This window comes from Zootermopsis nevadensis, unplaced genomic scaffold, assembly GCF_977971745.1.
Source record: "Zootermopsis nevadensis isolate Lab colony 2312 unplaced genomic scaffold, Znev_1.0 Znev_ptg000001l, whole genome shotgun sequence".
Taxonomy (NCBI): Eukaryota; Metazoa; Arthropoda; class Insecta; order Blattodea; family Termopsidae; genus Zootermopsis; species Zootermopsis nevadensis.
The window spans coordinates 17,819,322-17,845,093 of NW_028259133.1; the positions used below are offsets into that span (position 1 = coordinate 17,819,322).

At 40.5% G+C, this 25,772-nt stretch overlaps 2 protein-coding genes across 5 annotated transcripts in view; one reads left to right on the forward strand and one right to left on the reverse strand.

Moving 5' to 3' along the window:
• Window positions 1-25,772, reverse strand: part of LOC110830547 (spermine oxidase) — a 241,955-nt gene that overhangs the window by 110,358 nt on the left and 105,825 nt on the right. Inside the window, exon 1 of one of the 3 annotated variants that reach the window (XM_087344974.1) lies at window positions 20,434-20,472. The exons of the other annotated variants lie outside the window; for them this stretch is intronic. The gene's annotated coding sequence lies outside the window, so the exon portion shown is untranslated. Of the gene's footprint in view, window positions 1-20,433; window positions 20,473-25,772 lie in introns of those variants that run through there. 3 annotated transcript variants of the gene reach the window in all.
• sr (zinc finger domain-containing protein striped) overlaps window positions 1-25,772 on the forward strand; it is a 150,678-nt gene that overhangs the window by 73,050 nt on the left and 51,856 nt on the right. The window contains exon 2 of one of the 2 annotated variants that reach the window (XM_087344935.1): window positions 7,105-7,201. The gene's annotated coding sequence lies outside the window, so the exon portion shown is untranslated. Of the gene's footprint in view, window positions 1-7,104; window positions 7,202-24,120; window positions 24,353-25,772 lie in introns of those variants that run through there. The other variant, XM_087344937.1, reaches the window with a different exon arrangement.

Here is a 25,772-nt window from a genome sequence, read left to right on the forward strand (position 1 = left end):
TCCACCAATGGACAATATCCTGCATAATATCGAACCACTGTCACAAACTTTAAAGAACCATGACAGAGGCAGCTATACACCTCTGAAACGTCGGTAAACACCTAGAAGTCTTTCAGTCACTAACGCGACAAAATAATTTTTATTACCTGTAATATTTCGTTGGGGTCTGCAGTGGCCGCGCGATCTGAGGCGTGGGCCTTCTACCGCTTGGTCGCTGGGACCGTGGGTTCGAATCCCACTCAAGCCATGGATGTCTGTCCTGTGTACAGGTAGAGGCCTTGCGACGGGCCGATCCCTCGTCCAAGGAGTCCTACCGAATGTCTATAGATCAAGCCAAAGAAAAGTTGGGACCCGCAAGTGCTGAGGCACTTGAAGAACGGGTCGTTCTGGGAACGACCCGTTCTTCAAGTATCCAGTAATATTTCGTTAGATATTTCAAATGGTCATAAAACTGATTAATGGGTTATTTTATAAAATATTACAATAGTCTATAAGCAACTGCAACTTGCGTTCTGTGCTTTCACGCAAGATGACTCTGTACCTCTACATACCACAATCTCCATTAGCTTGAATAAATTACGAAAATTGTGTTACATATTATTTTGCCATCTTACGGTTTTCTAAAAAAAAAAATTCCTTACAAAAATTCTATGTGTATTTTCTGCTTCCCCACCCTCAGGTTAATTAAAACTTGGATCCGGGTTCAGTAGGACAACCCATATAATAATTATAGCCATTTATGTCTTGATTTTATAATTTATTACAGTAACAAATCATCTTGTAATTAATTGTGCACCAAATTCGTACAGCATTACTTTTATTCATTGACTAATTGACCAATATTTAACAGATCAGTTTCGCCAAGACAGACTTCTGGATCGGTTTATGAAAACGTTGTCTTTAATTTTGTTTTAACTTGAACTTCCTCGAGTCTTTTATTAGCTTATTTCTAAAACAGTCGAATTATGGGCGGCAAAGCTGTAAAAATGTTCCCTCTGAATTTACATTGCCTTTAGGATGAACTGACACGGAAATTTGATATAAAGATTTTCGGCTTGTATGAAGTCAGTGCCTGCTTGATGATCGTGACTGATGGAAAGCCGTCTCGAACGAGTATAATATTCCAAAGTTAAAACATCATCATTCCACATTTAATTAGTGAGTGGCGTTGTCTAAGTTGGAACCAGGGCGTTCCTCACTTTTCTTAGCCCGCGGGTGGATGTCGTTTCTTTACACCGGTCATCATCAATACTCATCAGTACAAGCAACGCTCATTAGTCCGTCAAGAGCGCGGAATCACTGCAACAAACACAATCAGGAGATCCTTCTTGTACACCCAAGCCTTATCTCACAGCCAAATGTAATCGTCTTACATGGCCCAGGATGCTTTTTTATGGAGCCGAGGGTAAACGCATCAAAATGTTATTTATTATTTCGTTAATTAAGAGCGGTATGATGTAACAGACTTCGAATATCAGGATCATCACTGATAGATCACCTTGTTACACAGTTATACGCGGAGACGAGGGATAATATTAAAAACAATATTAATAGGCTGTGAGGATGTGGACGGGATTTATCTAGCTACGGATAGAGTCCAGTGATGGGACCTCGTTAATTTAGTTCCATCTTCAGCCAGCCGCTCGTTGCCAGCTGGTGAGGCTATTTGAAAAACAACTAAACCATGAACAGAGTCTGAAGATTACTGTCCTCTGGGTTGTTACGCCGTGTAGTCTGATAGAAGTGTACCGACGTTTCAGAGGTCCTTGCTGCCTCCATCATGAGGGCAAGGACCTCTGAAACGTCGGTAAACTTCTACGGCGTAACAACCCAGAGGACAGTCATCTTCAGACTCACCACCGTGAAAACCTCAAATCCTACAAACAGAATGTTTTAATTGAAAACGAAAACAGGGGTTGTGACGTGACTAGATTTAACACACGCGAACAATGAAAGATAAAAAAAATTGTTACAAAACGCAGAACGGCAGTAAAGAGGGAGGACGGATTTACCGATTTCGTGGCCGGGGGACTCGGTGGGGCATGGATGGAGCGTCTCGCTGCCAACAAGGGTATCAGTGTCTGGTGTGGGCGAGACAATGAGAACGCAGCTGGCCGGATGAGTATCAACGCCACGCGACAACGGATAGCACGCGTGAGGACAGGACGCAGGCCAGTCAGCGGCGTGCTGACAGCACTGTCTAAATGCATCATCATCGGTACAAGATGAAAAATGTATTTCGTCTGGACAATTCACTTGCCGGGGGAATTCGTCCGAAGCTCCAAACTAGTTTGTAATAGATACTAGCTTAAACAAGGAATTTGAAGTTATTCTGAAACCAACAAACAAACAAACACGATTTTAGAAAACTAGGAAGTTAGTTACGAAATTCAACTCGGACATGGTTTTACACTAAACAGATCCTACACATTCCTTACAATTAAGACCGAAGTACTTTGACCTATTGGCGCACAAAACATTACTTCGCAAAAAGATTACTCTTCTCGAATGTTGTGTCATGCAGTCTGATAGAATTTATCAATATTTCAAAGGTTCCTACTGCCTTCATCATCAGGGCGAGATACATGAGGCAACATCCCAGAAGACTAACCTTTTGAAGCCAAAGCTCGTCAAAATAATATTTCAGTCCGCACCGCAAAGAAAACAACATTGGCAATCACAAATATCAATTATTTAACGCTGTTTAAGGAAATAATTGCTGTTTACACTGAGAATCATACGAAACACACGAATAAAAATTGATGAGTCGTCGGTGGATGATGAAGAAAGTGAGCCAGCGGCTCAGTTACCAGTGGGCTTTAAGAGTTTAATCGGGAGGTCCAAGTGGCTTGCAGCGCTGGCCGCATCACGCCACTCAACACGGGAGCACGCTCCGTAATGTGCCGCATCCTATTGTGACACTTGTAACATGCACTTATATACCCACGCGACAGAGTGGACGTTGGCGAAGGAATGCGACGAAATCGCCCACCACATGGCAGTTCATACGATTAGTATAAATAATGGCAGCCAAGGAGATAAGAAGATTCTCAAAGAAATACAAACACCTGTTTCCTTTGTTTCATGATGCAAAAATTACTTCCTGCTTGGCGAATGTGTGACATTGGATGCTGAGACCAAAATTATCGCGATCTCAGCATGGGGTTATGACCTCTCATTTTTTAGAAACTAACAGTAGCGCAGCTGGTTAAGAAAATTCCCGTTTTTGTGAAACTCGACCGTACATTGGTCCCTATCGTGAGAAAAATAAATCCACTCCACACTGTCAAATCTTCTTTCTTTAAGGTTCATTTTAATATTATCTTCCCATATGCCCATGTCTTCCTAGTGGTCTATTCCCTTTAGGTTTTGCGGCCAAATTATTTTCATTTTTAATTTTTCCGATGCGGGCTAAGTGCTTATTTTAAATCACACTTTTCTTGTGAGTACAACACAGATTTTACCTGAATTACCAAGTTTACTTATCAACGACTTGGAGGGTATGCACCGAACAATGAAATCCGTCACTTATTCAAATTACCCAGCCATCCTAATACTACCCTTTTTTAAACATCAGGTCATGGAACACATGACTAAAGTAAGACAGAAGACATTTATATTTTTTCCTCTTTCAAAGTGTTAGCCGGGCTAACGCGGCTAATACGTTTAACACGAACGCTCCGCTCCTGGTAGGCGAACATAATGCGCAAAATGTCGGCGTAATTATGTACCGTACAAATCTTAATAACGTTTCCTCTGGCCATTTTTAAAAAGTGTGTTTTTCTCTTCTAATGAGTCCTTCAACAGCAGCGACGGATTCCAAACATTATGCGTAAGACGTAAACTTTTCCATATATCAGCATTGCATCCTAACACACCAGATGTTGGCAGATCACGGCTAAATGGTTACCCATTCATACCTCACAGTCGGGAAACACCGAGAAAGTCACAAGGTTTGGTCCCAACGGCAGCTTCCTTGACCGAGTTTCTTTTGATTTATCACAGTCCGTCCAGACAAATATCTGTATAGTACCTTACAATAGGCCACGACCCAATCTATCTACACCCTCCCCCCATCCGACGCTGCATACTCTACAAAAACCTGCCGTGATTACATAAACTTTTAACACGAGAAGAACGTTCAGGTAAAAAGTAATTTTGCTACTGGTGCTTAATGCTTAATTCAACACAGCGCTATGAAGGTTTAGAGGTCTTATCTTCCTTAACTTTGACACGAGATACAAATAAATGTGGCACATATAGTTACCAGTGGGCTTTGAAGGGTAGGTCATGTTGCGTTGCTTTTTCCAGTATAAGCAAAGGAAAACCACGAACGTTGGTGTGGGCAGGATTCATGTGGCTGAGAATAAGGACCGGTGGCGAGCTCTTGTGGACATGAATACATAAAAAGTGGGAAATATCTTAATTATCTGAAAGACTATCTTTTTCTCATGAAGGAATCTGTTCCGTGGAATTAGACAATTTTCAGAAAATTAACCTATTCTGCAGGTGGTATTTCAAGCACATATTCAAATATTCTAATTCCAACAATCAAAAAAAAATCGATATATGACAGCATTTTAAAATTATTTATGATTTCTGGAACGCGAGATGAAATATAATGAAACAGAATTCAGTGTTCTGTTGGCAGTAACTCGCAGTTCTTCTCAGTCACTACACGTTCACTTTGCGATTGGCAACTGAGGACTGGAATTGAGATTCAGCCTGGTCACCCATGGCGGGGGTCCGGAACCCAATTGATCCCACATTCCTCTTGACAAGGCCGTGACCTTTCACTTAACACGTCACTACCATTCATGAAGCCAAGACTTACTATCTGGCAGACACAGCGAACCAGCCGAATGTAACTCGCAAGGACGAAATCATTTCCTTGGTACTGGCACTACGAGAATAGTGTTTCTCTCTCACACCAGAATATGAGTGAACCTCTAAATGGTTCTAACGATGATGAGTTTCGTTCAATAACATTTTTTTTTTACATGATCCATCGTTCAACATTCTGAAACAAGACAACGACGTATCAGGAGCTGTCTCTGCTTCCCTCTTCAGGTGATAAAACCTTTTTTGGTCTGAGGCTGGCTCAACCAGGGAGTCCAATAGACAGATTTTCAGAAAAAGAATTTCAGATTCTCACGGCGACGAGCATGAAGATGGCTGTCTTCTGGGTAGAAGCTCTGAAACCCTGATAGATAGGTTTTCCGTCCTCCTTTCCCTGGCACCGATGTATTTCATCATTCACTCCATGGCATCACATAGGAAGACGTGTCACGTGTACTTTTAGATAATTACTTTGCAGGCGACTGTACATTATTACTGTTTTTATTCGTTAGTTATATGTTAATCTTAAGACACTAAAGACACTCTCTTTCAGAACAAAGGCGCTTTATGTAGATCTATGATTTATAAATCATAATTTTATCAGGAAACGTAAAATATTACTCTGTTTCAAACACGAGTTCAGCAAAGTTTATTTTCACAGCACCAACTTCACCGAACTGAAAAGAGAAAACAATTATTTACGTTTATCCAGAATTCTCCATACAAAATTAATAACATTTTACTGAACTTTCTGAAATAATTATTGAAGAAAAAAAACAAAGCTTGCACGTGCCTAGAAATAAAAACAATGCAACAACTGAAATTTCCAGCAATCGTGTGCTGTTTGTAAAACGCTGAGCGAGGCGAGAGTCTCAACCGGCATACCGTAAGTCGTCTAGAAGGTCCAGGCGTCTATAATTTCGGTTCGAATTCAACAAACTCACGTTTGAAGTCCAACGAGTATTATTCATAAAGATTTTGCCATCCAACGCAGCAACAATAATTTACCATGGCGCAAAGATTAAATCAGAAGCAGGTCCACACTCTGCCCAACTCCTCCCGCGACACTCGACTCAATGCCACCCTGGTTGCTAGGCCGCTGCTCAAGCCAGTTGCGCAAAAAGCTGTGCAGATGCCATAACAACAACGCGCATTCATGAGCAAAAATGTGAGTTCATTCTCGAACATTACTTCGAAGCGAAATTGTTTGATGTTGTTTCATGAAAGGAAGTACCGAGTAAGACGACACTGCACCGACTGGAAACAACAAATCAGCTGAAATTACGGCCGTATCGATTTCAAGAAGTGCGTAAGCTTCACGAAAACTCGTGTTCAGACAACGATTAATTCCTTAAACGGCATTTATAAGTTAATCTTGTAAATGATGAAGAGTTGTGCTTTCTTTGCGGTACGGACTGAATTCTTAAGTATTATCTAGACGATCTTCGACTTCAAAGGATTCGCATGACATGACAACACAAACGAAGCTACCTTTTTCGTATTCAGTGTTCCTCTGGTTCAAATCTCTGTAGTTTAACTGAGTCCCTCCAGGAAAATGCTGTAAAAGTACCTTAAACTAGGTCATGACCGCATCCTTCCAGATCTTGTCCTGTTCATTAATCACATATTCGATGCTGTGTAGTCTGAGATGCTTCAATTAACACGGGGAAAACGTTTTTAGTGGCAACGTACGAAATGATCATTCACTTTCTATCGCGGTGGAGCTGTAGTTATTTAAAAGGCGGCTCTACCAGGGCAACGGAGCATTTCACGCAATCATAAGGAAACCAGAGATGAAGGAAGTCAGGTCATTTTCAACAGCCAGCAGTTAGCCTCGAATTACAGTTCGGGGTCTATGCACTGCAAACTATTTGCGTGAGATGCAAGATAAGAACCGATTACAAAACGCATTGAGCCGATAAAGGTGGGGGGTGCTGGCTCCTTATCGGTCCGAAAGTGAGGAATAATATCTTAGTTGCTGGCAGCACACATACGACTGGTATTGGATTCAGAAGATGGCCTTATTCTTGGATACAGCCCCGTGTGGTCTGGTAGAAATTATGCGATCGTCCTTATGATAGAACCAGTGTACAACACTGAAACGTCGGCAAGTTTTACTAGACTATTTTAAAGGAGACAGTCGTCATCTTCTTACCTACTGCCGTGAGAAACTGAAAGTTGAAGCATCGAGAGTCTGTCCTGAGGAAGAAGAATCAGGTCCACTGCCCCACAGCCATTAAGAATTATAAAACGTTATTGTTGCAGGAGGGGCGGGTGTGACGTTAAGGACGTCATCCAGGGGATGACGGGACCAAACAGTCGTCAGGGACCAGGGAATGGATAAACCCGACCCGGCCGTCTGGTAAGTGACACATGATCCGCAAGACCGTGCGATTCTACATCCAAAGCATTCGGTATTATCACATTATTACGTCATTCCGGTTTAGAAATTAATGTTACCTTTTACTGGAAATATTGCTGCTTTATAATAAAAGATTTCTCTTCGATTTTTGTTCGCTTTTAGAGATTGGAACTTTGTATATAAGAATTCCCTAGTGGCATTCGTCTTGGGAAACCGACTAAAGACAGTAAAATCCTCAGTAAGAATAGTGAATAACCTGGCAAAGATTCAAACCGACATCCTCCAGATCACGCTTTAGAATGGGATCAATAAAGACACTGACGTCAATCTATGCTTCTTTTAACAGTCTAAAATCTGTGCCGAACTGTAAAACCGAATTCATCATTCTCCTGTTTCCGATCACTTACCTACATCGTTGTGTTTCACCTATGAAACTAGAGAACGGATTCTTAATAAATTTGGTATAAAATGTCTACACTAAAGTGGTCGGGGAAAACGGCTTGTATAATATTAATTTGTATCACTAGAATATAACCCTTATTTGACATTAAATTTGAAATAAAATGTTAACATATTTAAGAAAATGGTTCACCGTCTGAACACTTTGCGAGTACAAAAAATAATAAAACATGCGTTACTCAGGTCTACAAATTTTGTATGAACTACTTTTCGATGTGATGAATATTCCAGTAAAAATAATTATGGCCGTTCACTATCGTACCTTTAGCGCCATTAGCTTTGTAACAATTGTTTTTAGTGGGTCTGTAGTTGACCTTCAATCACGAGAAATCACATGTGCAAAACTGGAAATAACAAATTTTATAAAATGTGTGTAGGCCACTGCAATTTAATAGGCCCATGGCCTTTTCAACAAAACAGATCTTTTTTTCCCAACTTTAATGCATGTGTGGGTGATATAAATGTTATTAGGCTTATATATTTATTGAAACAAAAGAATTCTGAGTAATGTGGTTTTAAATATCACAATTCCGAGAACTCTATTTTCATGTTTAATGTCATGAACAGGAGATGACATTATCACACGACAAACTCTGTCAGTGACGAAAATAATCTGCCTCTTGTGTCAAAGAGAAGCTGTAAATCTGTTCATATAAACAGAAACTTAAAAGGGTTCGCGGAAAAAGATAATATCTACATAAGGTTAATTTTGACTGAGCAAATTCAATATTTTTATAAAGTTTTCCATCCGACATTTTAAAACATTACAGGATATACAAATACATATTTCTGGTACAATCGTATTACTTTACAGTGGTTAATAAAATCTTCTCGAGCAATCAGCAGCGTTAACTGGTTACCGTAGTAAACCGACGTTTCGGGAACCAACTCTGTCCCCATCATCAGGGTTCTGATGTGACTGGATACCTCGGCGACTTCCGAGGTATCCAGTCACATCAGAACCCTGATGATGGGGACAGAGTTGGTTCCCGAAACGTCGGTTTACTACGGTAACCAGTTAACGCTGCTGATTGCTCGAGAAGATTTTATTGTTTGTACTCGCCGCGAAAATCTCAAATCCTATTTACAGTGGTTATTTACAACAGGCGGCATGTAACAGCTCTTTTATAAAGAGTGTCGCGCGTTAAACCCTTCAGACTCTACGTCTCTTCTACGCAGCAATTAGCAAACTGATGGAGTGAACCAAGTTTCTGAGCCGTCAAAACCCAGCGGCCTGAAGACTGTACACAAAATAATCTAAATGTATTTATCAAACGATCGTCCATTGTTCTTCCCTGCAATTATAACTTTGTAATGCTCGTTGCTGAAGAATTTCCTGTGACAAGTAAACACACAAGGAATGCCAATGATAATACTGGATGCCAACTTGATAAAAATAATGCGCTGGAGAAAGTACTTGGACGCAGACAAAAACTAGGATTTACGACAATATTTTTCATCGCATAAGCCCACGTCGCCGTGAATGTCTCTAGTGCTTACAAGCATCTTATAAAACGGGCACCAAGTATTTCCTGATTAGCTTTCTCGACTACGAGACACCATGGCGAAAGACACGATGAAACTTATTTCTGCCGATGTCAGTCTTCTAGGTTGTAACGCCTTGTGGACTTGTCGGTAAATGCCAGCGCTTCTGAAGAACGTCTTCAGGCCACGGCCTTACACCCAAGAACACAAACATCGACGTCTTCAGCCCCGTAAGAGCCTCAGATCTCAAACTAATTTGTATCTGCAATGGACAATAAGATCATGGAGTGAGATTTCATGTTCTAACGGCTGCCAGTATGGAAATTAGAGCCGTTTCAAGGTTGTGCTGCCTACATCATCAGGGCAATAAGTGACAGCTCGGTCAATACATTGACGTGTATGCTGGATTACCAGGATTCGATTCCAGGCAGTGAAGGAATTCTGTCTTTGCTACAATGTCCAGATCGGCTTTGGGAACTCGCCCAGCCTCCTATCAAACCTTTCCTTCCTAGGGGGTAAAACGGCCGGGGCGTGAAGCAAAAACCCCTCACCTTCATCTATAGTCGAGGTTAAGAATGCGAGGAGCTATGTCTCCGTCTCCCTCCACAGCAGCATCTCTCTGCAGCCAAAGGGAACTTAATGGGTCGACGAAGGAAATACAGAACACAGCTTCTCTCCTCTGCCATCTCAGACATGAACTTCAGCTGCTTTTAACCCGACCACAAGATCCGGTTCTACATAGCGCATTTGGTGGCACACAATAAAACTAAGACGTGTGTGGCATTTGCGCGTTGTACAGTCATGTCAATTCAGTAATACCCTATAACCTTCCTTCTTACTAGGTTATCTCATGGGGAAGCAAAGGTTTTAAGGTCAGAAGTTTTTAAAATAACCTCTTCTCAGGATTTAACTCACAGGAAATTTAAACTCAGTCACTTGGTTTCTAGACAACTGGAATTTTCTGGACTCGCTGGTACAACACTTTCACGATCTTAATTGCACAGCTTGGAAGTTTGCCAGTTGCAACTACTAACAGAAGTTTCCAGTACGTGCGAACGTCAACTGGATGTGCAACTCCTACCGTCTAGACTTGAATTTCGATCTGCCATTACCAACCTCAACTGAAGACTTTATGTAAATCTCTGATTCTGTTTATGTAAACAAAATGAATTGCACGAAGGAACTTGTTGAGGGCGTGAGAATGTTGGTCTATTCGAATAGGCTAACTCTATTCAAAGGCAAAAGAATCAGAAATGAAACACGTGCTTGGTGTTTCATACGTCACTCGTCTCGTACGAATATGCTGGAAAATACGTCCAAATGACACCTGCCAGAGGCGTATTTAATAACTGCCAACTTAATCCTTGTTTATTTGGAATTCTCCGTCCGTTTACATTTAGGGAAATACGCACAAATTTGACGTAACAATTTATTTCAGGTATCTAAAGATTTTAGTTCGATTTCCTAGCCAAAAGAGGGTTCTTTTTCCTGATAGGAAGACATATATCAATAATTCAACATTCTACACACAGCGTATGCATGGATTTCGTATGATTCTCAGAATAAACGTCGAACATTACCTAACAGTATCGATCAACAGATTATTGTCAACGTAGACAATATATCTTTGATGCAGAAACTGCATTCTTAAATATTACTGATATGCTTGAAAGGGTTAAGTTTCCTCATTCTCTACTATTAGCCAGTACAACAATACACATAAGAATTTTAATAAATTCCGTTCATTAATCCGTGGATAATACATTAAAATTCTCCCTAATTGTTGATATAGGCTACTCATATTCTGTTAATCCACAAATTAAAACGCTTATCGTAACAAATTTTCAATGAGCGTTTTCTACCCGATTACTACATAATTTAGCTGTTTCTTGAAATTAGAACAAATCTCATTTGACTATCCGTTAATTTGTATAAAACAAGTTTTACGAGGCACCTGACTTGCCGAGAAGCACATAATTTTAATAATGTTTTCAACAAAGTGATACAATTCTTTAGGCTCTACGTCCGACAATCGATTGCAAGAATAAAAATAACTATTTTTTGTGAAAATTTCAGTCACGATAATCACCTCGCCTGGAAAGGGAAAGAGTAAAGTGAGATTCCAGGTTCTCTCGGCAGCGAGTATAAACATGGTTTTCCTCTGGAATTCTGAGCTGTGTAGAATGGCAGAAATTGACCGACGTTTCAAGGGTGCTTTTTACATTCATCATTAGGACTATTAGGGAACAGACAAGCTTCTTTACACTGATTTGTATTTCCTGATAGCTATTAACATTAAAATCAATTAAGCAATTTTTGTGAACCCTGGTCTCCAAGGCGACTATCCACACGCTTTAAATAATGAGACTAAAAATCTAACAAAATAAATTTCTGGAATTCCACGCATGTAAGTAACAAACAGAACCCCTTAGGGGTGCACAGTCTATCCGTCTGAAGATGGCTGTCTATTGGATTGTAACGCCGTGTCGTCCGGTATCAGTTTACCGACGTTTCAGAGGTACTTGCAGCCTCTATTATAGCTGTCGGTTTCAATCGGCTTACTGTAGGTTGCTACCAACGTTTAAGAAGAACAAACGTCCTCCATATTCAGAGCTGACGGTAATTATTCCTCTTGGTGGAATTCCAGCATCGACGACTTCACAGCCGCGAGAACTTCATTCTCCTTTTTGTTCCCTTAAGTTAAATTTCAGAAGATTTCAAAGTGCTGTGTCATCAATCCGTCGTCGAATCCTGTTACTGAATTCCACTTACATTATCCGCATAGTTTCCTAGTAAATTTCTAAATTACTATAGGATTATACTACTTATGTTTCACCTTGCGGTTGAAATGAGTTACGTATGATTGCATAATGATTCAAACATCCGCAAATAAATGTGTCAATGCGCAAGTCACACCGAGTTGACTACCTGGGAATACCCAAACAGATTTCCTCCAGTGTCGAGGTGAAAGTGCGTGCGGCCCTGAACGACGTTAATGAGAGAGGACAAGCTGCTACGTGCACACCTCGTAAAGTTTTTTAAAAAAAACCGGACCAGTTTCACATCGCAGTTTAGAAGTTCAGGCTGTTGACAAACGCAGACTCCACAGTTCCATCCTGATCACTACCGAAGCATCTTACACTCTGAACAAAGGCGTTTAATTCAGCAGTTCAACCCTTTGAAACACGAACAACAAAAGAGAGAGAGGAAGGATAGCAAAAGAGCAGAAACAAAGACAAATTTGGTGGAAAGAAGTGTGAGATACTTAATTTCTGGGGGAGGATTGGGGGGGGGGGGTCATCTTATAGTAAGAAGTTTCGCAGGCAATGCCCATTCGTCCTTCTGGTAAAGATAAAGCAAGAGTGAAGACGTTGGGGCGATAATTTCTGAGAGCCTGATAACATGGACGGTGGAATTTCGATTCGCTTGTTAGTGAATGCTTAAGCTATAATTCGTAAAGTTAAGAAAGTAATTTAGTGGCCTCTATAGCAAGGGGGTAAATTTTGATTAGTTTAAATCGGTAGGCTTGCATGAGAATCATGCAGTAGCTACTTGGAACCTGGGCACCATCTCAGCATTTGCTTATAAAGACAGAGGAAAACACAAGACTAAATAATATTCGAAGATTGAGTTCCTACCGTAAAGAAAACACCACAGTTCACATTTACGAAGATTAATTACACCTGGACACTACACTGTTAAATCTAATAGGCATCAGGGAGACAAAGCAGACCGCAAAACACATTAGCATATTCATGATCTAACGTTCTTTAACAAAAGTACCCGAACTGAGACACAAAACTCTCTTATTATCGGTGATGGTAATGTCTTGAATATTACGCCGCACTAAAAAATTCATTCGCCACTTCATCCAAAGACATCGGAAACACACTGCTGCTGTTAACTGTTAGCATAGAAACAGTGACTAGGCTATCACCTTAACTATCAGATCATCGGGTAACCCAATTATTTATCAGCAACTTTTGGGGTCAAACCCAGGACTTTTGAATACCTTTGGGCAGTACATCGGACACTTTGTATGAAGACCGACATGTCCGTCTGCGTCTTGGATTTGTCACTGCGTCGTCACTGAGGCATTAACCAAAACTGAGGTGGCCGGACAGTTTTTCGCAAAATTCTCCCCGGTGACAGTGTCATTAAAATTCGTTCGGTGGTTCCTGAGCTGTTACATGCGTACTGACGGACAGAGATTTTAATAGGCGCTCCAAGGGGAATGGAACAAACCTGAAAAGACTTAGTTTTCATTTATTTAACAGAGAGAATAAACCACGCAAAACGAGCTGAGAAACCCCGAACCCATGATCCATCACGCAGACCCAAGCTTTGTTGCCGAGTGAAATTAAAACTAGCTGACAACTTTTGCTTTCATACTGGTACAGAAAATGATTAATAACAGCCAAGATATGTAAGTGTTGTGACCCCACATTCTTGAAGCGGAGTCCTGTCAAATTCGGTCTAATCCGCCCTTTGCATGTCACTTGCTAATATACTCGGGGCTCTTGTTTACATGGCAATGTGGGACACGAGGTTTAGCATAGAATGGGCCGATTTAAGTCCACGTGCGGCAGAACTTACGTTGCTGTTCGGCGCATTTACACACTGAATATCATGTGTACTAACGCTGAATTCAGCGTGTGTACTACGACCGAATGTGCTGATAAAGCTACTGTTGCCAAAGTCAAACCTACTTCGTAATTACTTAATTTTCTAATACAGAAAGTCCTTGTTCAGAAATCGACAGCAACTTAACTGCACAAGAAATTTTCAATTACACAAAAGCTTACCACTTTACCCTACCACATTAATTCGGTTGACATACTTTTTCCTATTTTTGAACCATTTTATACTTCCATCTACGTCTAGGTCTCTGAAGCAGTTTCTTCCCTTCAGATTTTCCAATTAAAAACCTTGTAAGCATTTATAATTTCTCCTATGTGCTTTGCATTCCCCGCCCATCTCGCTCTCCCTGATTTGATCATAGATGATGAATACAAATTATTAAATTCCTCATTATGCACTTTCCTCCAGAATCGTGTTGACTTCCGCTCTCTCAGAATTAAATATTATCCTCAGTACCAGGTTCTCAAACACATTCTGTTAATGAAAACAATATACATAAACGTTCTGACCACCCTTTAAATAAATACTATCTAATAATTAAAATACGCCAGCGAAACAACAAGTTGCTGAGATTAATATTTACATCGTACTCCAGGACGTATGATATTCGGTAGGATAGAGCTACTGACACAGATATTAAAAAGAACGGTGGATCAATGGAGAAATAATACGTAAGATTTGAGGTTTCACAGCGGTGAGTATGAATATTTCTGTCTTCTGGGTTGTTGCTCTGAGTAGTCAGGTCGATTTAATCGCCCTGGTGACGGAGGCAATATGACCTCTGAAACGCTGGTTAACATCGACCAGACTACACAGCGCAACAACCCAGAAGACAGAAATCTTCATACTCATCGCCCTGATGACGGAAGCAGTATGACCTCTGAAACGTTGGTTAACAACGACCAGACTACACAGCGCAACAACCCAGAAGACAGAAATCTTCATCGCCCTGATGACGAAGGCAGTATGACCTCAGAAACGTTGGTAAATATCGACCAGACTACACTGCGCAACAACCCAGAAGACAGAAATCTTCATACTCTGATGACGGAGGCAGTATGACCTCTGAAACGTTGGTTAACATCGACCAGACTACACAGCGCAACCCAGAAGACAGAAATCTTCATACTAAGAATCGCCCTGATGATGGAGGCAGTATGACCTCTGAAACGTTGGTAAACATCGACCAGACTACACAGCGCAACCCAGAAGACAGAAATCTTCATACTCATCGACCTGATGACGGAAGCAGTATGACCTCTGAAACGTTGGTTAACAACGACCAGACTACACAGCGCAACAACCCAGAAGACAGAAATCTTCATACTCATCGCCCTGATGACGGAGGCAGTATGACCTCTGAAACGTTGGTAAACATCGACCAGACTACACAGCGCAAGAACCCATAAGACAGAAATCTTCGAGAAATAATATTATTCAAACACGATCGTTCTGAATTTACGTCCGCCTGTAACAATATTCTGAAATGTTACAAAGATGCAAGAAAATTGCTTCGTTGATCTAGTTTTATTAATTCTTAGTCGAAGGACAGAAAGGTCGTGAGTTAAACCAACAATTTCGCTGGTACCAGAGCCGATTAAAATACGAATACTTTAATTGGCTTCCATTTCATTGCTGTAATAACGTGATCTAAAATCATTGCTAAAATATGACGAAAGATGCTACACACAGACGTAAGGAACACCTAAAAAGGAACTAGCGGTTACGGTGGTCTAGCGGTTAGAACGCTGGCCTTGTAATCCTGGGGTCTCGGGTTCGATTCCCGGCGGTGCCCGAATTTATAACTTGTGTTGGGCAAGGCCGTGGTCTAGGCAACACGGAGTTTTCCTCCGTGGCATCCCAACAATTACTCCATTCACACACAGAAGAAGGCAATGGCAAACCACTTCTGGATCATCTGCCAAGAACGTATATGAACAGGTCCCAGTCCGAGAAAAGGATGGAAGGATCCTGTTCATATGGACCTGTCGTCAGACAGAACACTAAATAAAATAAATAAAATAACCATCATCAGCACTGGGAACTTTTGTCCTATGGAATAATGAACGGTTACGAAATGTCATTTACAGACGAAAAATAACTACATTACAGCATAAATGTAATGTCAGCATACTCAGTCAAAGCCAAATTCCATGACAGTACCATTACATACGAAAAACGTTTGAGTCTGACAATTGTGTTCATTATGACAATGGGATATTTGCAGCTGATATTCAATTAATGTCGTTGCCCTGTTAGAAGACTGTCGAAAAATTGAATCGGCGTCGCCGTGCGACCCCATTCGCCATGTCTGAAAACAATTACATTTCAGTCTTAATTTCCTTTTGTTAACTATGCAAAGAGGTTAGCATACGTAGTTAGCTGACGTACTCTGGAACTGTCTGCATGAAGGTATCGATGTTAATGCAGAAAGAATGCTTTTGAATCGAGAGAAAGCATCCCCCCTCCCGCCACTTGCCACAGATATAGTCCTCTCCCCCTCCGATGTAGTGCAGTAGTTCGCCTAAGCACCACAGTTTCACATTTTTTGCCTCCAGACAGGTTATCTAATTACGCTCTTCGCCATTTCATCCTATTATAACCATGACGAAATTTTGCTGTAATATCTGTCAATTAAACACGTAAGTAATCCACACTAACAGGATATTATGCACAGAAATTACTCTTAAAATACTATACACGCATAAGTGGCATATGTTCCTTCACGTTATCTTCTAACACTTTCTTTCTAAGGACAAACTAACGCACTCTCCACAACTCAATTATGCATTAGAGTTCGCAAACTTGACCACCCCTGGAAGTTTGTAACCTGACACGTGTTGAAGTCGTACGTGGTTAGTCGCCGTCTTCTGGCTGTGCAGGCCGGAGTTCACCCCTCGGGCCAATCCAAATGGGATTTGTTGTGGACAAAGTGGCACTGGGACAGATTCTTTTTCAGAGTCCTTCGGGTTTTTCCCTGTCAGTGTCATTCCTCCGCTACTACATTTCGCTTTGACTGAGGACAAAGGACTCGTCAGCGGCCCACATTCTCACCCTAACGTAATAATAATTGCAGTGACGAGACATGCGAATTTATGACACGAGATCCAAAGGGAAGAGGCCACCGGAGAACTTGACGTAGATGGGAGAATCTTTCTTACAAATTGTGTTAGGACAGGGACCTCTGACTGGGTTTTGTGAACACGATAATGAATCTTCGATTTCCCTCATTACCGGCTGAGTGAATTCCTGTGTTATAAACAAATATAAGCCTACTGATCTGCAATAAACCCTTAAAGTTCAGTACACGGAGCTTTAACATCCAGCATCTCTGCATCCCGGTCAAAGAGTGTATTTACGATTTTCCCATAATTCTCAGAACAAAGAGCGATCTTATTTTTGAACATTGTAAAACAGTTAATCTTTGTAATTGAGAGACGTGTTTTCTTTAAGGTAAGAATCGAATTTTTAAATAATAAAACCCTAGCCTATTTATATGACATTCAGATTTAAAGGTACACAAAAAGTATAAGTACTCTGTAATCCTGAGAACACACGACGCAACAACTGATAGTTGCCAATCATTTCTAAAATGTAATATCACTTCTCACGCTTTTCACTGAATAATATCGGAAGCTTCGGGTCACGAACCTCACGCTGTAAACTTCCACGGTGAAACATTGACTTCAAATATTTATTTATAAGTGAAGTCCGGACTTAAAAAAATCTCATACGAACGTGACACTAAGTGCACGAGTTTTCTGCGTCTCCAAAACGTGCAAGCGGCAGCCATTTTTACCGTAGCTCAAGAGTTGAGACAATTCAAGATTTCTGTTTAAAATCAAAGCAGCATGCAACTTCGATTTATTTGGAACATCACATTTCGACTTCCTCAGGAGTCTATCTACGTATACTTAAATCATAATCCTTCTTAAAACCGCAACTCTAAACAAACAAGTCCACTTTAAACACTCTCGATTCTTCTCAAACGAAACCTTGCACATCAATAGACTATTAGAAACTAAGATGGCTGTCTTCTGGTTTGTAGCACCGTGTAGTCTGATAGAAGTTTACCGACATTTCAGAGATCCTTGTTGCCTCTATCATCAGGACCTCTGAAACGTCGATAAACTTCTATCAGACTACACGGTGCTACAAACCAGAAGACAGTCATCTTCGAACTCACAACCATGAAAACCTCAAATCGTATTAAGAATTAGTTTACTTTGGAATTTAGAAGAAAAAAAACTTGTTTCAGAGTAAGATATGTCATTTTTTCCTTACGTTCACTTATTCTTCTCCTTACGATGAATATTACGACTTTTATGTACTGTATTTTACAGCTCCTTGCTTGTAAAATGTTGAAACATGCGCGTCATGCCAATGCATGTCGTACGTTCTCGCTTTCTCTTCTTATAGTAAAAGACAGGGACAGAGAATCTAAACCTGTCTAAAGCAAACGATTCTCAAAATGTCACCATAAAAGCAAACTCGACAAGAAACGGTATAAGACGTTTCGAAATACTCCATCTGAATGGAGTCTTCGTTCAAAATTACATGTACCTTATACGTACCACCATATCATTTATACGACAGAACTATGTGGAAATTAACAAACAAACAAACAAACTTAGGGTATTGCTTTTAAATGGTGGTCTAGCGGTTATAACGCTGGCCTTGTAATCCTGGGGTCTCGGGTTCGATTCCCGGCGGTGCCCGAATTTATAACTTGTGTTGGGCAAGGCCGTGGTCTAGGCAACACGGAGTTTTCCTCCGTGGCATCCCAACAATTACTCCATTCACACACAGAAGAAGGCAATGGCAAACCACTTCTGGATCATCTGCCAAGAACGTATATGAACAGGTCCCAGTCCGAGAAAAGGATGGAAGGATTCTGTTCATATGGACCTGTCGTCAGACAGAACACTAAATAAAAATAATAAATTCGAGTTACTTCTTTGTTTCTGATGTCTGTGTTGTACATATCGTATAGAGCAGGGGTTCTCACCCTTATTAGCTGGTGTACCACTAATTCTGGGTGTTGAGGAGGGTATTTGGGCCTGGGAGAGAAGACGATGGGGCGTGGAGAAAACTGCATAATGATGAGCTTAAAAATCTGTTCTCCTCCCCCAGTATTGTCAGGGTGATTAAGTCGAGAAGAATGAGATGGGCGGGGCATGTAGCGCGCATGGATGGGACAAGAGTTGTGCACTGGGTATTGTTTGAGAAGCCTGAGGGGAAGAGACCACTGGGGAGACCTAGACGTAGATGGGAGGATAATCTCAGGCGAGATCTATGGGAGGTAGGAGTTGAAGGAGACTGGATTTTGTTGGCCCAGTACAGGGTCCGGTGGAGGGCTTTGGTTAATTCGGTGATGAACCTTCGGGTTCCGTAAGCCATCTAGTTAGTTAGTATCACTAATTCTAATTTAACACATTAAATGTACCACTAACGAAATGCGATCAGGGAAAACTTATTTATGTTAATATCTTTTGATTTTCTTACTTAGTTTGCGTACTACCAGTGGTACGCGTACCATAGGTTGATAAACGCTGGTATAGAGTGATAGAATACAAAAAAGTTGTAATTATAACACAACTAGCAGATTGTCCACAGCGAAACTCGACAAATGCTTACATTTCATAACAATTTCTACTGCCCGAAAAATTTTCATAGGGCTGTGATCATTCGATATGTATCGTTGAAAGGTCGAAGGAAAAAATTATTATGCAGAAACCCGATATCCTCTCTGGAACTAGAACCCAGGGCAGTTTTGAGGTTTGTAATATTCGCTCTGGTATCCTCCCCACAGAAACAAATGTCAACCGGACTCGAACCCAGTAGCGAATTTCTGTGTCATGGCCTTTTTCCTGTAATCTCATCTTTGGAGAGAGAAAAAGTAGACCTTCGGCCGTGTCGTCGTCATTCTATCGAGCTTAATTTCCCTACTACAGAAACCACCCTCATAGGGACTCGAACTCTGGGCATTTTAGGAGTTTCGACCTTTCTGGATTTTTTCTGCTTTTATTCTATAAGTTAGTAAAGTCTGGTACATAAAGTGTGAAGTGTTAAAACTAACATACCTACGATGTTGTCATTTTTCCAAGATATATACATTATGAGCCTAAACACAGGATATCTGTTATGATAATTATCAAATAAATTGCTTTACTGTTTACACATTCGGACACGTCTCGCAAAGAAGACCACTAGACTGACTCTGTGGACCACCATACCTCCTATCCGGTGGATTCAGCAACTGTATCATCGGGGGTAAAGCGGCCGAGGCTAACCACTCACCTCCATCTACTGCCAAGGTTAAGAATACGCGGAGTTTCACCTCAGTTCAGCAACAGGGGCTGCATTACCTTGACCTAATATTATATAGGACATAACATTCATGAGCTGTTACAGGGACGAATTTAACTTCCTTACGAACTACGTAACGTATATGAAAGATCATATTTCTTGTTCAACAAAAATTATCATGGGTATGGGTGTTTTTATAAACTGTCTCATTTAAAGGAAGTCTCTTGACTCTTTTTTCAAGTTCCCAAAGAGAAATAATGTAGTGTAATCATAAATTTAAACAAGAATTATATCCTCCACAAACTGCCCTCTTTCTCGATTGTTAGTCACTGCCTTACCTCCATGAAGCAGCAACTTCGATGACACGTGACTGGTTCCACGCTTGAAACAGCAAGTAGCAACATGCTCCAAGTCCCTGCGTACGGTCATATTACACAGGCTTTACTCCATATTGCAAAGTTTATTACACACACTAGTATAACGCACCAAACTATAAGTAATTCTGCCCTTATTGTGTATCAGCTTTTAACATTATAACCACAAATAACACTATTACAATCTGTCGCCAGTATCACCCTAGCATAAATGCACCACATTTAGCCACGATGTTCACCTGTCTGTCTTCAATCGGATGAATTCGGCGGACAGATCGACAATTATCGGAACAGCAGCGCCAGGTACTAGGAGGCGGTAGAGGACAGCCATGTATCATCATATTACCACTGAGCATAAAACACAGCAGACACGTCATTCTTAAAATTAGAACTGTGTTTATAAAAAGGGAAAGTTTGAAATTAGTATTTTTTACCAATGGACGCAATGAAACTAATGTGGGAAATATAGTACATACACTTTTAAACAGTATTTTCTGCCATATTACAAGCCACTTGATGATAATTTATTTCAGGGACAAATCTATTACTGAAAAGCAAATATCACTGTACAATATACAACAAACATGTCAAAACTTGCATTTTCCTTTATTTCCTTAAATTATATACAGGAACAAGTGAAATGTCTATGGGTCTACCATACCAGTTTCTTGCACACGATTAATTGCCCCTGGGGGGGGGGGGGGGGACAGTACTATTTCCACATTTGCCTGTGAGGACTGCGGAAAACCTCAGTCAGGATAGCCGGTCCCCGGGCTGATATTCAAGCTCACGACTTCCCCTCAACCTCGGATGTAACACAGGTGTACCAACTGCTACATCGTAATGTTCAGGATTACCCACAGACGCCAGCAGCCAGCACAACTTCACGCTGGCAAACACAAACTTTGTACAACACAAGACACTCAGATATTCACGAAACAAATCTTACGAGATGTATTCTGACCTCGCCACCCCTAATAAAATTTCCTATCTGGCCTCTCGTAAATATCAACTGAAAAGTTCTGCTGAAGACTACTACACCCTGATAAAGAAATTAGATGCTGGTGGTTTCGCGTTCACAAAGACATGGCAGAACAACAGAGCGGTTGCTGTTAGGGATTCTGGAGCTACTTTAATTTATGTAGGGACGTCCAGGGCGTGAGTTATGATATGGTCAGTGCGAGTTCAACTTGAGACCACACCTCAACAGATCTTCTTCCACCCACACCCATCGAACGGTATAAACGGTTTCTAGGCGACTGCAGACGAGACATGTAAGTGTCCTCAGAGGATGAGTGGCGTATCTTTTAATTAAGACAAGGCTTAAAAGATGCAAGGTGCACAGAATGGAACACATTTTCCAAATGCGTAATTTTCTACATTACATACATAAGCCATGAGGCCTGATGTTAATTTATTACTCCTATAAATCTACTGTTGCAAACACACACCTTCGTTGACATTCCCTACAACAAGAATATGTATTTAAAATAAATATTGCAGACTTCAGCCAATATTTTATGTTATGTAACAGTCTTTCGTTAACAGAATTGATTTTGAGAATTACAAAATAAAACTTCATGTAAGAAGGGGGTTTATATTTGACGTATTCAAACCAAAATTAAATTCATCAAACAACTTCTTTTGCAGACCCCTACAATACCAAATACCGCTTAAATATGAATACTGTTATTTTTGGGATATAGTGTAGTCTAGTAGATACTGACTGACATTCAAAGATGAGCTTACCGCCTCCATCATCAGCGTGACCACATCACAGAAAACAGCCATCTTCATACTCGTGTCTGTGAGAACATCAGATCTCAGTCTCTGGAAAATGACCAACAACTTCTAAGACAAAATACGCGTTCCAGTGGCGGGATGTTCTGAGCCTAGTAATAAACTTCAGGGTTCTTTCAAAGGCGCAGCCTCTTTTGGCCAGCTAAGAGACTACTAGATTCCAAACGAGGACTGGAGTATGGATTAAGTTTCATGAATAGAGATTGTCAAATACTTTCTCCTTTATTTTGGGCGCTCCCTTGCAAAAAGCACGAAGTACTCGCAATAATTTGACAGCGAAACGTTGAGGTTAATCGACATTACGTTTTCTGAGCTCCAAGTCTGCACAGGTGACACAGAATGACGGGGTCGTAACTCCCATCCGATCGGCCGACATTCCTATTGTTTCATGCACAATAACGGTTTCTCAACATGTTAATAAACACAACTCCATACGTACTTAAACACGAAACTGAAGCCTTATCACACATTTCCTTCATTAATGTTGCTCATTTTAATTCCATATCGATTATTCTCACATCTTACTTCACTTCCCAATCCTTCTTAGTAATAAATTATAAATAATTACAAGAGAAATTAATATTTATTTTTAAGGACTTCATAGCCTATAATACAACTAACTGTAATAAAGATAGTCCTTGCTGAGAACCGAACAGTCAAGAAAATGCCACATTTTATACAAAATCTAGGGCTTTCACTGCCGTGTTTTAAACAGCTCGGCAATGGTCCGTGTCTTGAGCTATATAAATTCACTGTAAAACCTTAAAACTTACTTTATAAATATCCATTTTAATATTATTCTCCCATGCGTATTAGGATGTCCCAAATGGTCTATTCACTTCTGATTTTCCGATTAAAGTGTAGTCTGCGTCTTATATATCCCGTGGGTAAGTCGTGACCGCTCATGCCTTCCTCTTGACTTGGTCGCCCTAATATTATTCGGTCAAGAGCACAAATTGTAAAGTTCGTCATGAAACAATTTAATTCCATCTTCCTAATACACCCCCTTTTAGCTCTACACATTCCCCACAGCACTCTGTTCGCAAACATCCCTTAATATTTGGTTTATAAAGAAAAAACACCGATTTGTACCTCTGAGTTCAACGGCGGACAAAACAGATAATAACCACACATTCCATTCGACCGCGATCAGAAGCCTACATATTATGTCTAGAGCTCTTAGCATTTTAGAGACGGAATGTTTGTGGTCATATTTTGGTATGCAGAACTCAAATACACCCGAAACCATGGCAATACCCTGAGACAGTGCGTATAAGTCCACCCCTGCATGCCACAGTTATCATTCACTAACGCTAATTATCTCCGCAAGCCTCGTACAAAACATTTGTGGCTTTTAACGTAACAAATGAACAACACATAAGACACGTTACAAAGGCTGTCGGCAATATTCCATAACGTGAAAACACTATTTAGTATTCAATCACAAAAGTGCTGAACCCCATAATGTTAGTTATATCACTTTTCCACTATTATTATTTAAAATTCTCGAGTGGATACAGCTAAGGAGCAAGTTTCCTAGAAGAAACAGAGGGAGATAGAAGGATAGAAAAAGACAGAAGACAGTGAAAAGCTGAAGGAAGAATAAGATATAACATTTGAACATAACCTCTAACAGCACAAGTCCATACAAAGGCAAATCCACGAGGACACTACGACCAGGGAGGGGTAATGGAGGAGAAGTTGTACTTTTAGAACATTAATGCCCCCCCTCCTCTTGTCTTACCATGCATTTCTCCTTCATCCAAGTCTCAGTCCTACTACCAATGGAGTAACGATGGAAAGTGTTTTCGTATACCTTCATTTGCACACATAACATCCATGGCAAACCCATTTGTTAAGTGCAGTGTTTTGTAATCCCAAAAATGCTCCAGCGAGTGGCTGTTTCTGCAACAACATGTCTGCTGTCGAAGTATAGAAGAAGTTTATTCAACGTGTGTCAGTGTCTGCCTGTGCGTTGTTGATAGACATCGCAGTGTGATACTGACTTACTGTCTCTTCATCTCGACTGGAATCTCTTTTAGAAGTCACCGGCTTGTCAGGGACACTGGAATCCGGTAGACAGGTATGTGGAAAATAAATTCGACATGTCTTAGCAGCTCAGTTGTCTAATTTTACTTCTAATAGGCGGTCATTGTATTGGGAGGTTTCTCAATTTCTTCATGTCAGATGACTCGAATTAAAATAGTCTACGCTGCAATTCGCTGACACGTAAAATGTCAAAAGATAAAAACTTCACAAATCAAAGGATTAAAGAAACATAATCAATAAAAACAAGCGACAATATACCTGAAAATTACAGAATTCGTCACTAATCGTTTAGCGTGATACATAAAAACCGTCCCTTCGGACGCAGGTAAATTCTAAATAATTATTTATTAAGAAGCTAATGGTTGCTCAGCTAATTATACCTGTTTCTATGAAACCGATTAATCCCACATAACATTAGGTTAGCCCAACGCGGATTCACCTAATACACCGCTTTCGACAGAGATATCCCCGCGTTGGACGAGGGTTTGGTGCACGTCTGTACAGTTCAATTAGGTGCCAAAACCGCGACTCGTTAGCATTCTCTCGTAAAAGCTTAAAAAGGAGTTTGTGTTAGACAATTAGAAGTAGAACAAATAACAACGGCCATGACAAAATATTCAATAAATAACTCTCAGAAGAACTTGTTCTCTTAACAGATTTATTCCTTTATGCAACATTCTTCTGTTTCTTCATTTACATTTCACTAGGTATTCAACGTTGTCTATACTTTATAAACTTGCATGACGAGCTTCAACAGACCACCATGACTGTGTATGCAATTTTAACACTTCAACGCTCATACACGACACAACAGATTTATTTAAAGACGGATGAAATATACAGAATAACGGGAAATAAGAAATACACACAAAATTTTAATCGTAAAAACAAGAACGGGAGAGACCACTACTGAGACACACTCCTAGGCGTAGATGATCAATATAATAAAGTTAAATGAGTTTTATAAATGTGGGTAATTGATTGGCCGAGCTACCTTAATCCCAATAAAATCTGGGTTATTCAACCGCGTTAGCTGGTTACACGAAGAGACCGACGTTTCGGAAAATATCTCAATCCCCATCATCGGATTCTGATGTTGAGTACCCTGATGATGGTTCCCGAAACGTTGGTCGCTTTGTGTAACCAACTAACGCGGTTGTCGCCCCCCTTAAGATTTTACTGAGTTCAGTCTGCGCAAAGGCTCCAGATCATATGAGCTACTGCAAGCTTCTCTTTCCCAACGAAGAGAAATAATTGTAAATACACAGACCGCCGGTTTTACGAACTGTGTTTGCTGTTGTTTTTCGCACTGAAAAACTAGATTTATATCAGGCAGTACAGACATCTGGTCGGCCTTTAAACGCTTTTCACTTTGAATCTACTTCCGTGACGTGTAATAACGTTTTCCTACATGTGCAGACACACAATTACAAAAATAAAACAATTAAAACGAC